The sequence below is a fragment of the Tupaia chinensis genome, unplaced genomic scaffold, assembly GCF_000334495.1.
Source record: "Tupaia chinensis unplaced genomic scaffold, TupChi_1.0 Scaffold000014_1, whole genome shotgun sequence".
In the NCBI taxonomy this organism is placed as follows: domain Eukaryota; kingdom Metazoa; phylum Chordata; class Mammalia; order Scandentia; family Tupaiidae; genus Tupaia; species Tupaia belangeri.
Genome location: NW_006159444.1, coordinates 4,606,603 through 4,621,587, shown reverse-complemented (window position 1 = coordinate 4,621,587; position 14,985 = coordinate 4,606,603). Strand labels below are relative to the sequence as shown.

Genomic DNA, 14,985 nt, shown 5'->3' with positions numbered 1-14,985 from the left:
CTCATAGGCTAATTGTTAATACAGGGTAGCTCTTAGGATAATTCTTGGCTAGCTCTGCAGTCTGGTGGCTAAGGGAGTAGGATCCCACACTGCTGATCACATGGTTCAAAACTTGCTCCTGGCTGCTTGAAAAACACTCTGGGCATATGTGTGTGCATGCCTCAAATCTCAACAGAATGGAGAAATGGAGAAGGATTGTGGTGTGACTAAGCCCTATTAGGGGGTTCTCTCTCTCTCTCCTCTCTCTCTCTTTTTCTCTGTCTCTTTTTCTGGCAAGCATACACATCTCCTGGCAATTAAAACAAACAAACAATGTCTGCTTCAACTAACAATTCACGTTAGGTACTATTTTCTTTTCCATCCACATTGCATATGCATTTATTTCTGCTTATATATACATCTTTTAATGAAAATGTATATATTTGTACTCTCTTTAAAAGTAAGATTTTAAATGGTTACATAACCACTCATGAGGGCATTCTATGATTTATTCAACAATTATGATATTGTTAAACACTTAAGTGATTTCTCTCTTTTGTTATTACAAATATGCATGTTTCACATTCTTTTAAAATATCTTTTGCCTACTTTGGGGCAATGTTTCATTTTGGATATGTTACTGGAAGTGGATTTACCAAGTGAAAAGAGTACACATTTTTTAAAAATTATTATTTATTTTATTTTATTTATTCATTAATTTATTTTAATTTGACCAGAGAGAGACACATACAGAGAGAGAGAGAGAGACAGGGGAAGGGACAAAGGAAGCCACCAGGTCCAGGACTTGAACTGTGGTTGGCCATGTGGAAGTGTCCAGAACATTAACCACCCCGCCACCTGCTGGTCCCCAAGAATATACATATTTTTAAGGATCTTGATACACATTACCTACTGTTCCAGAAAGCGTTATCAAATTACATTTAAAATTTCTACTTTTTTTTTTTAAGAGAGAGATTATAGCCGTAGGGTGCAGTGCATGTGCTCACCAGAGAGACAGAGAGACAGGAAGTGAGAAATAACCCTCTGGGGGCATAGCCACGTCACTATCCCTTCTCCTCCATTCTCTTGAGATCTCAGGCACACATGCAAATGTGCCCGGCATGAGTTTTAAGCTACCAGGTCTAGGACTTGAACTGTAGCCAACTACATGGGAGTCCAGTGATATAACCATTACGCCACTTTCTGGTCCCCCAAATTTTACACTTTTGACATGAAAGTGCTCCATACATGCAGCCTTATCATGCAGTGTGGACCATGAGCCAGAGATGAAGGCAACTGCTTGGGAGCCCAGAAAAGCAAGCAGCTCCCTCCCACCCAGCCACCATGTTCGTGCCCTCTGCTGGTTTCCTGCCCAATGCAGGTTTCCCATTTTACCAATGAGGCAACTAAAGGCAACTGAATTTCCAGCACTTAGCTCAGTTCCTAGAAAACAGTAAGTCTTCAGTCATCGGTGCTCAAGTCAATGAATAACAATTTGCAGTTTACAGAACCACAGACATCACTCACATGGGTGGGATATTGTTGTCTTTCTTAAATGCCAGAAGAAAAATAAAATCTATTTCCTGACCCATAGTCAGGAATTCTATCTAGATTGGATAAACATCACCTTTTGAAGTAAATTAGCTTCTATCAGAGAGTTTTGCCTTTCTCACGATCTCTATAGGTGTTCTTTATGTTAATTTCAGGTGTTAGGACTTGAAGAGATGCTCTACTAGGAAGCTGCACTTATTCCTAGCAGTTGGGTGCTCAGAGAGTTGGTCTTACCTGCTGTCTTTGACCCTTTGCCATTGATTTTTCAAGTGAAATTTGCAAAAGAAAGACAAGAGATTGAGCAACTACAAGTGCATCTGCCTTAAAAGCTCCTTAAAGGGGCCAGCAAACGGTATAGCAGTTACGTCGCTGAATTCCCACATGGAAGGACAAGGGAAGGACACTCTGGCTCCTGCAGGATTTTCCTTTGCTCTGAGTTCTGGGACTTTGTGTGATAATATGCCCTTTCCTTGTCAGGAATGTACTTAGAAGTTGCTTAACATGTGACCTCACTGTCACTCTAGGCGTGCCCTTCTCTAGTGCTCCAGAAGCTGCAGGTTGAAATAGTACCCTTTCCACGCTCATGGAGGCCCCAGGGATCAAGTGAAGTCTATCCTCCATATTCTCTGCAACTGAAAGCAGATGTCAGACTCCCTGGTCCAGCTGAGTCAGTGAACGCTGAAGACAGCTAAGCATGCATGTGAGGAGGGCACTGCCAGGGAAGGTCTACTTGTTCTTTAAAATGAAACTGGAATGTGGGACTAACAGATGGAGTAATGGTTACATCGCTGGACTCTGACATAGTCAACCATAATTCAAGTCCTGGACCCGGAGGCTTAAAACTCATGCTGGGCGCTTGTGCATGTGTGCCCAAGATCCTGAGAGGAGAATGGAAGAGAAAGGATTGTTGAGTGGCCATCCCCTTGTGGGCGATTTCTTGCTTTCTGTCTCTCCAGTGAGTGCATGTGCCCTATAGTAAGAACGAACAAACAAACAAAAATGAAACCACAATGTAAAATCGATTTTCATCTTGACAGGAGAGACATCTGCCCTTTCTCTCGAATTAGTAAATGGTAATCATGGAGTTACATGAGGTCACTTTCTTGTGCAGTAGAAGCCCATACACTCAGCACCTTGTAGTAAAACCTCCAAGCTGTGCTTCCTCAGACTGACTGGTCAGTCCTCTGGGGACGATGTGTCACCAGTCTTTGAAGCTGACCTTCTTTTGTCCTTAGATAGGTAGCTCAAGCTACGGACGCCATGTCCCAGGCATTTCCAACTAAGAAAATTATTCACAGTATCTTTTGTAACCAATTGTTAGCTCCATTTCCTGCTGCAATGACAAGGCTTTGAAGAGTCTCAGAATTGTGAACAGCCTAAGGGATGATAGAAATATTTTGAAAATAGTACTAAGTAATATCCTTCAGCAAGCTCCTTATTCTTTGGAGCATCACTATTCACCAGCTCTGTTTCCCTCCCAACAGTCCAGACACTGACAAAGACGACAAAATAATAGGAATGAAAGGGACTTTGATTTTGTATTTTTTAATAGTATTTTCCTTCACCAAATTGCACATGTAATACATGCCCAAGGCAGAGAACTTGGAAAATACAGAGAAGCCACAAAGAAAAATAATCTCCCAAGTCATTATAATTTCATTGCATACAAATAATCATTGTTAACATTTTAGTGAAAGTCCTTAATTAAAGAGGCTCTTGGAAGATGCCTGTTCACCTCTACTCCATCTTTTCTACATCATCCCGCACCCTGTTTTGAAAAGCAGAATTGCTCCTAAATCATTCCAGGAAAATTACTGGTTTTCTCAAATACCTCCGGAGGCGAGTCCACTGGCAGGCATTTCTTGTTTCTCACAAACCTTGAGGTTAGAAATTTTTTTGTGTAGCTTTAGACCAGCAGTGAGGGGTGTCAGGTTCTAGTTCCAGCTCTGCTACTTACTCACCCACTGTGTGACCTCTAGCAAGTCCAGACTAGCTGCCCTCCCTCACTCCCTCCCAGCCCTCGCATTCATTCACTCCAGTTCCTTCACCTCCTTGAGCCTCTTTTTCCCAACAATTAAAGTAACTGGAATGAATCAGTGTTTATTATTATTATTATTATTAATTAATTTTTTTGGTATTTTAAATGGTGTTAATTTAATTTTTATTTTATTATTTTTAAAGGCTTTTGGCATAGGTGAGTATGCTTGCTGGAGAGCAGAGAAAGACAGTGAGAGGGAAAGTGAGAAATAATTCCCGGGGAGGGGGGTGGCCATGCCTCAATCCCTTCTCCTCTGTTCTTTTCTTGGGATTTTGGGCACTTATGCACACACCCTTGGCGTGAGTTTCAAGTCACCAGGTTTAGAACTCAAACAACAGTTGGCCATGTGGGAGTCCAGCATCTTAACCACCATGTCCCTGTATTTTTTAATTTTTAGTGGATTTTATTTTCCAGAATAAATTGAGGTTCACAGCAAAACTGAATGGCAAGTACAGAGAATTCCCACACCTCCCTTGCATAGCCTCCCTATCAGTATCCCACACCAGACAGTATATTTGTTTCAGATGAGGAACCTATACTGACACCTAATTACACCTCAAATTCAGCACCCAGCAGCTCTGGTGCAGTGGTAGTGTAACGCTCTGCAATGCTAGAGGCCAGATGGCAGATCAGGGCCCAGTTCCCAGGTGAACTTGTGTACACAGGCATGGGTATGTGCGCATGATCCTGGCTGGGTAGGAAAGGCTCGGGAAGAAGATCTGGAGTGGTGTGCTCACTGGAGAGACAATGAGAGGGAAAATGAGAAATCATCCCCCAAGGCTGATGGCCATACCACAATGCTTTTTCTATTCTTATTTTGAGATTTGGGGGCATACAACACACGTGTCCAGTGTGATTTTCAAGCTACCAGGTCTGGGACTCAAACTGCAGTCGGCCATGTTGGAGTCTGGCACTGTAACCACTATACCAAGTGCTGGCCCCATAAGTTAAATGTCTTAGAGATCACCGAGTGCCTGGGGTGAGACCTTTGCAAGTTTACAGGTTCAAGCCTTGGAAGGGTGGGGGGCCTCTTTTGTGGTGTAGGTTGTAGGGAGAAGGTAAGGACAGGCTCTGGAAGCTCAGTCCAGATTGGGAATGTGGTGGAGTGGGGAGAGGGGGCCTGGCTGTTTCTCAGAAATGCAGCATGTCTATCAGCCACCAGGATTGGTAGAGGTGGTGCGGGGTAGGGGTGGGGGGGCTGTGTGTCAGGAACATCTGTTTCCCATGTCATGAAGGCCCATTTGGGGGCCTTTTTCCTGAATCCTTTTATTAACCTGACCAAGCTTACCTATTTCCTTAGGTAAGGCTCATCTTAGGCCCTCTTTATTAACCCTTGGTTTGCCTATTTTCTTAAGATCTCTCCCCAGGATCCCACTGAGGGTGCTCGCCCCCTCCTCTCTGCTTCTCTCTCACGAAACAAATAAATAAACTTAAAAAAAATTCTTATTACCCAGAAGTTCATAGTTTACATTAGGGTTCACTCTGGGTGTTGAAAATGCTACGACTTGACCAACGTACCCACCATTGCGGTATCATACAGAATCATTTCACTGTGCTAAAGGTCCTTGGTGAACTTCCTGGAAATGCCTGATCTTCTTACTGTCTCCATAGTTTTACCTTTCCCAAAAGGTCATAAACTTGGAATAGTAATACTTAGCCTTTTCAGGTTGCTTTCTCCTTATTTTTTACAAGAATTATTTATTTTTATTTATTATTATTATTTTAATTTGATCAAGCACTTACAAGAGAGAGAGAGAGAGCGAGAGGGAGGGAGAAAAGGAGACAGAGAGAGGAAGGGAAAGTGAGAAAGCAAGATGCTAAGACTGGGACTTGAGTCATGGTCCCTATGTGGGAGTCCAGCACCTTAGCCACCACGCCACCTGTTGGCCCCAACGTTGGCTTCTTTTACTTAGTACTATGCTTTTATAGTTTCTCCACATCGTTTTTATAACCTGATTATTCATTTCTTTTTATCACTGGATAATATTCCATTGTCTGGATGTATCACAGTTTCTTTGTCCAATCACTTACTGATAGACATCTTGGCTTCTTCCAAATGAAATGAATAAAGCTACCAAACATCTACATGCGGGATTTTTTGGACTATGAATTTCGAATTCCTTCAGATAAATATTAAGGCGCATGATTGCTGGCTTGCATGGTGAGAGTTTGTATTTTATAACCAACCCGCCAAACTTCTTCCAAAGCGGTTTCCCTGTTTCATGTTCCCACAAGCAATAAATGGAGAGTCTGTTTCATATTTTCATCAGAATTTGGTATTCTCAGTGGTTTGGATTTTGACCATTCTTATAGGTGTGTAGTGGTATCTTGTTTGTATTTTAATTTTTAATTACCAAATGATAAATGATGCAGATCATCTTTACTTTTTCTTTTCTTTCTTTTTTTCTAATTTTTCCTTCCTTCTTTCTTTCTTTCTCTCTTTCTTTCTTTCTTTCTCTCTTTCTTTCTTTCTTTCTCTCTTTCTTTCTTTCTTTCTCTCTTTCTTTCTTTCTTTCTCTCTTTCTTTCTTTCTTTCTCTCTTTCTTTCTTTCTTTCTCTCTTTCTTTCTTTCTTTCTCTCTTTCTTTCTTTCTTTCTCTCTTTCTTTCTTTCTTTCTCTCTTTCTTTCTTTCTTTCTCTCTTTCTTTCTTTCTTTCTCTCTTTCTTTCTTTCTTTCTTTCTTCCTCTTTTTATTTGCCAGAGGGAACATATTCTCACCAGAGAGACAAAGAGATATGGAGAGAGGGAGAGGGTGAAAGCACCCCAAGTGGAACATGGTCACACTGCAACCTCTTGTGCTCCATTTCTTCATCTTTCTAGCATGGGTATGCTCACATACATGCCCAGGGTGTTTTTCAAGCCATCAAGGCAGAGATTCAAACCGTGTAGTCAGCCATGTGGGATCTGGCTGCCTTGAACACTGGACCATGGAGCCAGCCTGATGAGCATCTTCTCAAAGGCTCACTTCTTATCTTCTTGGTGAAATGTCTGTTAAGACCTCTTGCCTACGTGTTAGTCAGGTTGCTCATTTTGCTTATTGTGAATTTCAACAGTTCTTTGTATACTTTGGATAATAGCAATTTATCAAATATATCTTTGGCAAATATTTTCTCCCAGGTGTGTGGCTTGTCTTCTTATACTCTGAATATCAATTCTTACATTTCTTCTGCTGCTAGCAAGTGATCCCAAGGAGCCTCAGGGTCACCAGAGGGTGGGGTTTCAGGGTAGCGAGGGAGAGTCAGAGCGAGTAGGCTCTAGCTCCTCCCACCATTTCTCCTACTTTAATGAAAAAAGCTTGAGTTTATCCAGTTTATGTATAGGGATTTCTCATGAGGCTTACTTTCTTTTTTTTTTTTTATTGTTTTAAAAGGAGTTTTGTTCTCAAAAACCACTGAATTAGGTGATTTAAGGTCCCTTTTAAATCCTTAGTTCTGAAATTCTGTGTCTCTACTTTTGCAATGCAATATAACCTTTCTATCCTCAAGAAAACATGGGATAAACCTGTCACAGTCATGTGATGCTTTTTTCAGTACATTTTTAAAATCCACTGTAGTGCTCCTTTAAAATGATGAAACCAATATACCATGCCCACTTGTCTCACAAAAATATACATTTTTCACACTAGCTATCTTTTCAAAAAAATCAGAGAGGAACCTCCGGCTTTTTAATTCTGTATCAAAAAGCAAAACAAAACAAAACAAAACAAAAAAAGAACTATAACTGAAGATTTGTGACTCAGGGAAAAAACATGCAAATCAGAACCAAGAGGGCGTGACTCTCATTTATGAGTGACCACGGCTGAACATGGCCGATCTTTGAGCAGGCTCTCTGCTCAGGATGATTTGTCCTTGTGCGTATCAGCTAATTACTCTTAGAGTGTGTGCCACTTTTTCTGGAGTAAAGGATGTCCAATTAGTGCTCCATGATGTTTTAGAAACCTTTTGTTCACACCAGCAGTTTATCAATTTGGCAGGGATGAAGCTCTACCTTGCCCTTTGTCTTACTCATATATCACTCATTCCACAGAAGATTTGAAGTACGTACCAAATTTCGCATGGTACAAAGAGGTAAACCAGGAGCTGACAAAACCTGTTATAAAAAAAGAAGATTGTGATGAAAATAACAAATCAGATTAGCATACAGAAGTACACCTGTACAGTTCTGGGGTGGGCCCTAAATTTAGCTCTAAGTTTCCTTTGCCTGATTGAAGCAAAAGGAAGACCACATTCCATTATAAGGCACACAGGCTTTTAATAAAAATAGAATAAAATAAACCAGTTGTTAAACATAAAGCTCTTCCTTAGGCAAATCTCTCCAATGTCTGCTTTCATCACCAGGACTTGGTAAAGACTGTACAACCCAAAACACAAAGATTTTTATTGGCTGATGATAAACTAGAGTACAGATATCTTGAGTTGCCAGTTAGAGGCTAATCCATAGGTTTTTGATAAGTAGCTGAGCAGAGTTAGGGCTGAAGTCTCCTGCAAAATCTGCTGACTGCACACTGTCCTGAAAGGAGGAATGTAAGCCCTTATCATTGCCCTGACTAGGGCTGGGCCAGAGCACGGTGGACAGTAGAATTCACAGTGCAGAGCTGGAAGTGTTCAAATGCTATTACACATCATGGCATGCCAGATCAGGAGCCTTATTGCCAATCTGTCTGTTCTGGATCCCTTTCCTCCTAAGTTTCTGGCATAGATGTCTACGTGTATTCTGGTCACTGCTGCAATGCAATAAATTACTCTAAAACTTAACAATAAAAAATGGATTCCTTAAAAAATCAATTTATTTGCTTTATAATATTTCATTGACATTTATTGTTATATATATTTGAGGGGTACAATTTGTTTTTACAAAGCATGTGTGCAGTGAGTGATAAGTAAATCAGGGGTGTTACCGTATTCGTCACCTACAAAGAACATTCATTTGGAGTCTGTTGATCATGAATTTGGAGAGGGTGCAGAGACGGCAGTCTGTCTCTCTTCTACAGTGTTTGGGGCCTCAGATGGAGAATTCATCAATGAGGGGTAATTTGATAGTTGTGAGCTGGAGTGACCCAGAGGCATCTTCATTCACATGCTGGCAGTGATGCTGGCTGTTGCCCAGGACATTGGCTGGAGCTGCCAACTGGGATACCTGTCGGTCTGTGGCCTGTCCACACCATGGTATGCTAGACCATTAGAAGGCAGGGAGTGCTCCAGAAGGAAGAGTCCCAGCTGACAGGACAGAAGTCACATGGCCTTCTGTGATGTACGCTTGAAAGTCTGCAGTGTCACTTCCAGCCCATACTCTTGATTATAAGCAAATAATGAATCCACCCAGAATAAAGAAAGGGGATATAGGTGCTACATCTCCATGGATAAAGTGCCAGAATCACCTTGTGGAAAAGTAGGTAGGATGGGAGATCTTGATGTGGTCATCTATGAAAAATAAAATATCCCCCAATGTGTAAGTGCTGCTTCCTGCTCTGTGCTATTATCCTTGAGATTCCAGGCAAAGTAGGATCCAGGGACACAAATTCATCCAGGCTGCTTTGGCTTACCTCTTGTGGGAAAGTAAGGAAACTCCCAGAGCCTCCTGAGACCAGGCCAGCTCACCGGGACTAGGAGTATTACACGGAACCTCATGTAAACGCCTCTGTAATAGACAGACTGTACATTTCCCATCAAGTGTGACTTTAAAGTATCTCCATTCTGACCTTGAAAAGATAGCAACTAAGGGGACCAGCAGGTGGCGTGGTGGTTAGGGGGCTAGACACTCCCACATGGCTGACCAGGGTTCAAGTCCTGAATCTGGTGGCTTGCTTTCTCACTTCCTGTCTCTCTCACTCTCAATCTCTTTCTCTCTCTGGTCAAAATTAAAAAAAAAAAAAAGAATGAATAAATAAAATAAATAATTAAAAAAAGAAAAGATGGCAACTGACTATTTGAGGAACATGAAATTCAAAACTCTGCTTCTGAAGGCGTTGTGTTGTCAAAAAAGTCATGACATATTTTTTTCTATGCAAAAATGCGTCGACTTTTCTGACAACCCTTATTACAGAGATATATAATTAACAAATAAGGATCCTAAATAACATATAGATCCATAGTGGTTTTGTGTTAAACTGTATAAGATTACAATATTTATTACAAAAATTTAAATAGGGATTTTCTGTATAAAACTGGGACACATAGCTGCCACTTAAATTCTTTTTTCAAAAATGCACATTTAAGATTTTTTCTCAAGTCAGTTGAATCAGTTTATCAGTTTCACCATCTGAAGTCATTACTAAGAAGTCTGGATGCCTATCTGCCCAACCTTCAACAAGGCTAGTGTCACCATGTTTTCTTGGGCAAACATCCCTGGGCCATCAGCCTGGGCTTTGCAGCTACAGATCGAAGTCTGAAATATGGGATCTTTGAACGCTATTACCAGACAACTCAAGTCCATCAAAAAAATCCATAAATTTACCAAGCCCATGAAAATGGTAGCAGTGGCGATAAATGCCCAGGCGGAAAGGAGCTGAAGCCAGCTCACGTGTATGGACCACGATCTTTGGCTCTGTATGAGAAAGCTGATATTAAGGTGCCTGAAGACAAGAAGAAATACCTCCTTATTGGTGTGTCCTCAGATCAAGGCTTTTGTGGTGCTATTCATTCCTCTGTTGCTAAACAGATGAAAAGTGAGATAATGCTCTCCCAGCTGCTGGAAAGAAGTTGTACTTGTTAGAAATGGTGACAAAATCAGGGGCATACTTAATAGGGCTCTTTTCTGACCAGTTTCTGGTGACATTCAAAAAAGTGGGAAGAAAGCCTCCTGCTTTTGGAGATGCATCGGTCATTGCCCTTGGATTACTAAATTCTGGATGTGAATTTGATGAAGGCTCTATCATTTGTAATCGATTCAGGTCTGTTATCTCCTATAAGACAAGAAAAGTCCATCTTTTCCCTTAATATCATTGCAAGTGCTGAAAGTGTGAATGTCTATGATGATGTTGATGGTGGTGTGCTGCAGAATTCCTAAGAATATACTCTGGCCAGCTTTATTTACCAGTCTCTGAAGGGGTCCACTACCAGTGAGCAGAATGCCAGGAGGACAGCTATGGACAATGCCAGCAAGAATGCTTCTGAGATGATTGACAAATTGACTTTGACATTCAACCGCACTTGCCAAGCTGTCACCACAAAAGAATTGATTGAAATGATCTCTGGCGCTGCAGCTCTGGATTAATGGAAATCAAGTTTCATCCTCAAACAAGAGGTGAAGAAGGAAAATTGAGCCAGCTGATTCTGGTTGTACCTTACTGCTATCTTTGTCAGAAGAAATTTTTGGTCCGTTGTTTAAATTATTAAAGACAGCAAGATATTTATAAATTATCTTACAATAAATAACTTAAAATAAGCAAAAAATAAAAGAAGTTTGTTTTCTGAGTCAGTCTCAATGTCTTCATGTACTAAGTTTTTACCTTCTAGAAATCCAGTAGATTTTTCAGTCTACTAGATTTTCAACAAGGCTATAGTTATGTAATCACCTGTGCCAAGAGGGCACCCATGGATATACAGCAAGACCCAATGAGCAGCATGGGAACATCCCCATGTTGGCTTCTGGCATGAAAACCTGCCTTGGTTGGAATTTCTCATTTCAGACCACTTAGAGGAGACCTAGAGAAGACCTCTAGGAGCATGTATGTCTTTTTTCTTTTCTCTTCTCTTCTTTTCTTTTATCTTTTCCTTTTTTTAAAAAAATTTTTGCCAGAAGGCATGTGTGTTCACTAGAGACAGAAGTGGAGAGGAGAGGAGAGTGAGAAAGGACCCACCCACCCCCTCCACCCCCCATCATGAAGGATAGCCATGCTGCAATCACTTCTCCTCCATTTCTCCCTTCTTTTGGGATTTTGGGCATGCATGCACATGCACACTGAGTGGTTCTCAAACCACTGGGTCTGGGACTCCAGCTGTTCAGTCAGCCATGGGAGATTCAGCCTCCTTAACCACCATTCCATAGGCTGGCCAGAGCACATGATCTTATACACATTAGGATAACAGCACACATTTGCTCAAGGATTGAGCTATGAGCATGTTCCTTACTTTTGAGATAAACAATTGCAATTCAGTATAAAGACAGAAGTTTCCTACCTATGGACAAATATTTTCCAAGGCAGTAGTCTTTCTCAATTTGCTAAATGAAGTCTGAGATTACAGGCCAACACCACTTCACTTGGCCTTTAGCTTTGCCTAGGAATTGAACCCAGACCTTCCATGTAGTCCTAGCCTATGGAGCCCAGCATCTTAGCAGCATGTGCTGTGACACCTGGACCAGAAGGAAATTTCTAAGTAAATAATACAACCTAAAGCCTTAAAAATATAGAAATGGTGGGGGTCTGCAGGTGGCCTGATAGTTAAAGGCACTGTATTCCCACATGGTTGACTCAGTTCGAGTCCCAAATCTGTTGGCTTGCTCTTCCCCTTTCCCCTTCTCTCTCTCTGTCATCAAATTTTTTAGAAATAATAACAAACGGAATTAAATAAATAGATAATTATTTTAAAAATACACATTCTTTTAAAAATATAGAGAAATGGTAAAAAAATAAGAGAGAGAGGTATACAAATCATCCTTCTGACTTTATCCCTCCTTATACAAATGGATTCATTTACCACTCAGTAAGTCGTAAAATACTCATCTTGCACTAGAGTATGACTTAGGCTTAAAAATATAAGATAGCCACACCATTAGAAGTATGTTTCTTATTTACTTGACAAGGTCGGGTTTACTAACAGGTTAGTGACATAGCCCTCTTTCACCTGGTTATTCAGGGACTCAAGGTCTTTTAGGCTGATGAGGGTAGCTTCCAAGAGTTATTTCTATTCTGAATCACCCTGCCTGAAAGGAAAATCATAGCGAGGCAAAAGTTGGTAAGGGAGTCCATGGAAAAGACACCCTCTTAAAGTCATCACAGAGTCATGTAGAGCACTTTTCACAGAACAAAGATACTGTCCATGTTTATAAAATTTTACATTTTAGTAGCTGCAATATGTAGAAACCAAGGTGATCGTGAGATTCACCATCCTAGTAATACATACCTCGCTAACAGAGTTTTTTCAAAGCACAGTCATCAGAGCCCCGCTCAATTTGTAGTCATCAGGATTGAATGGAACCTGGGCACCTGCATCTTATAAAACTCCACAGGAGCTTCTGAGAGCCAAGTTTGAGAATCACAAATCTTGGAGATAAAGCTCTTATCTTGCCAGGAAAAAACTACCAGTGTAATAAAACATATACCTGCCTGGGCCAGTCAGTGCTGTGGTGGTTGCGAAGGCTGGATCCCATGTAGCTCACTGAGCAGTTCGAGTCCTGGACCCGATAGATGGAAAACACACTGGACGCGTCTGTGTGCATGCCCCAAATCCTGAGAAGAATGAAGGAGAAGGGATTGTGGTATGACCATACCCCTGGGGAATGCTTTCTTACTTTCTCTCTCTTGTTCTCTCTCTCTCTCTGGCAAGCACTCACATCCTATAGCAAAACCTTAAAAACAAAACAAAACACAATGTACACATCTCTCTGACTATCCTGAAATGAAATAGTTGTTTACTTATACACATGATATAGGATTTTTAACAATCACTGTAATTTTATAACTATCATGTAAAAACAGAAATAATATTAAAACAATTTAAAATGAAATGACATCTATTTCAGGACCAACAGATGGCGTAATGATTATGTCACTGGACTCCCATGTAGTCAATCGTGGTTCAAGTCCTGGATCTGGTGGCTTAAACTCATGCCAGGTGTGTGTGCATGCATGCCCAAGATCCCAAGAGAAGTATGGAGAAGGGATTGTAGTGTGGCCATCCCCACTGGGTGGTGGTGTGGGTGATTTCTCGCTTTATGTCTCTCTTTCTCTGTCTCTCTGGCGAGCCTATGTGCCCTATAGCAAAAAATCTCTCTAAAAAAATGACATCTATTTTAATACAAATTCCCAAGCTTGATTAAAGTAGACACATAATAAAGTGGTAATACACCTATATATATTTATAAAGAACATTTGGGTATAAGATGATCAAAAGTCTTTCTGAGAAATATACATATATGAAAAGCATAGCTAGAGATGAACATCATAATCAGGAAACTAAAAACTAACCAAAGTCTATTTTTTATAATGAAAAGAGAACAATAAATTAAATTGATTTAGTAATTAAATCAAAGATTGTCGGGGACCAGCAGCTGGCGTATTGGCTATGTTGCTGGACTCTCATGTAGTTGACCGTGGATCAAGTCCTGGACCCGGTGGTTTAAACTCACTCCAGGCACGCGTGCGTGCATGCCCAAGATCCCGAGAGGAGAAAGGTGGAGAAAGGATTGTGGCATGGCCATCCCCCACAGGGGGGGATTTCTTGCTTTCTGTCTCTCTGTCTCTCTCTGTCTTTCTGGCAAGCACACATGTCCTATAGAAAAAACCTCTCCAAAAGAAAAGAAAAATAAAATCAAAGATTGTCAAGGTGAAAAGTAAATGAGAATGCTAAAGTTACTTTTCAATGAGCTTATCATTTTACCCAATTATTTGAAACCACATAGGATGCAATAATACATTTCATTGATGTGTACTGTTTTGTAACCATTGGTTCTAATTTTGCTTTATGAGAGTCATATTTATTTATAATAGGTGTTATTTTTGTAATGCTTGTACGACTGTACTGCAACCATTATAATGGAATGTATATTGGAAAACTTATATAATACAAGGGGTAACTTCAGAAGGTTCATGGGAAAATGTTATTAAAATCTAAGTTTATTTTGGTGCAAAATTTTTTGAAATCTAGCATCGTTTTTTAATAATATACATTTTCCATGAACTCTTTTGGAGATCCTCTTGTACACTCAATTGATAGATTCCGTAAAGTGATTTAGTTATTTAATACTTTTGAGAAAATTATTATACTTAAGCTTCCTTCTTTTCCAACAATTTGCATAGTTGACCTTAGTGCTGATTAATCACTGGGTGTGTGAGTGCTGCAGATCCTCCTTGTCGGGGTGGAGTGTCAACTTTCTGGCCCAGAACACTGACAGCTGTGAACTTGAAGCGCTTTCTTCACTATCTTTTTCCTTTGAGTCACTCTCATTTTTGATCAAACTGCCATAGACAGAAAAACTCTCCCAGGGTCTGCTGTCACATTCTTCCTTTTGAACAAAGGAAAAAAAAATGGCTTTGCTTGAAGACTGTCCTCATACCTTGGCCTCAGCATTCCTCACTGCTTTGGGGACTGCTGGTTGTGCCGCCCAGTGGAGGTCTGTGCAGGGCACGCCAGGTCCTGGTGTGCCAGTGTTGTCGTTGGGATACAGCCACCCTGTGCGCGGTAGGCCCACCGCCTACAGCCCTCTTCAGAGTCAGAAGTGCTGGGGAGTGGAGTGGAGGTTCCTGCAGGAAGGAGACAG

General features: G+C 40.8%; 1 protein-coding gene and 1 pseudogene across 3 annotated transcripts in view; both read left to right on the top strand.

Annotated features, from left to right (window-relative positions):
• Positions 1-14,985, top strand: part of ESR1 (estrogen receptor 1) — a 307,128-nt gene that overhangs the window by 281,437 nt on the left and 10,706 nt on the right.
• On the top strand, positions 9,784-10,779 carry LOC102497304 (ATP synthase subunit gamma, mitochondrial-like; annotated as a pseudogene).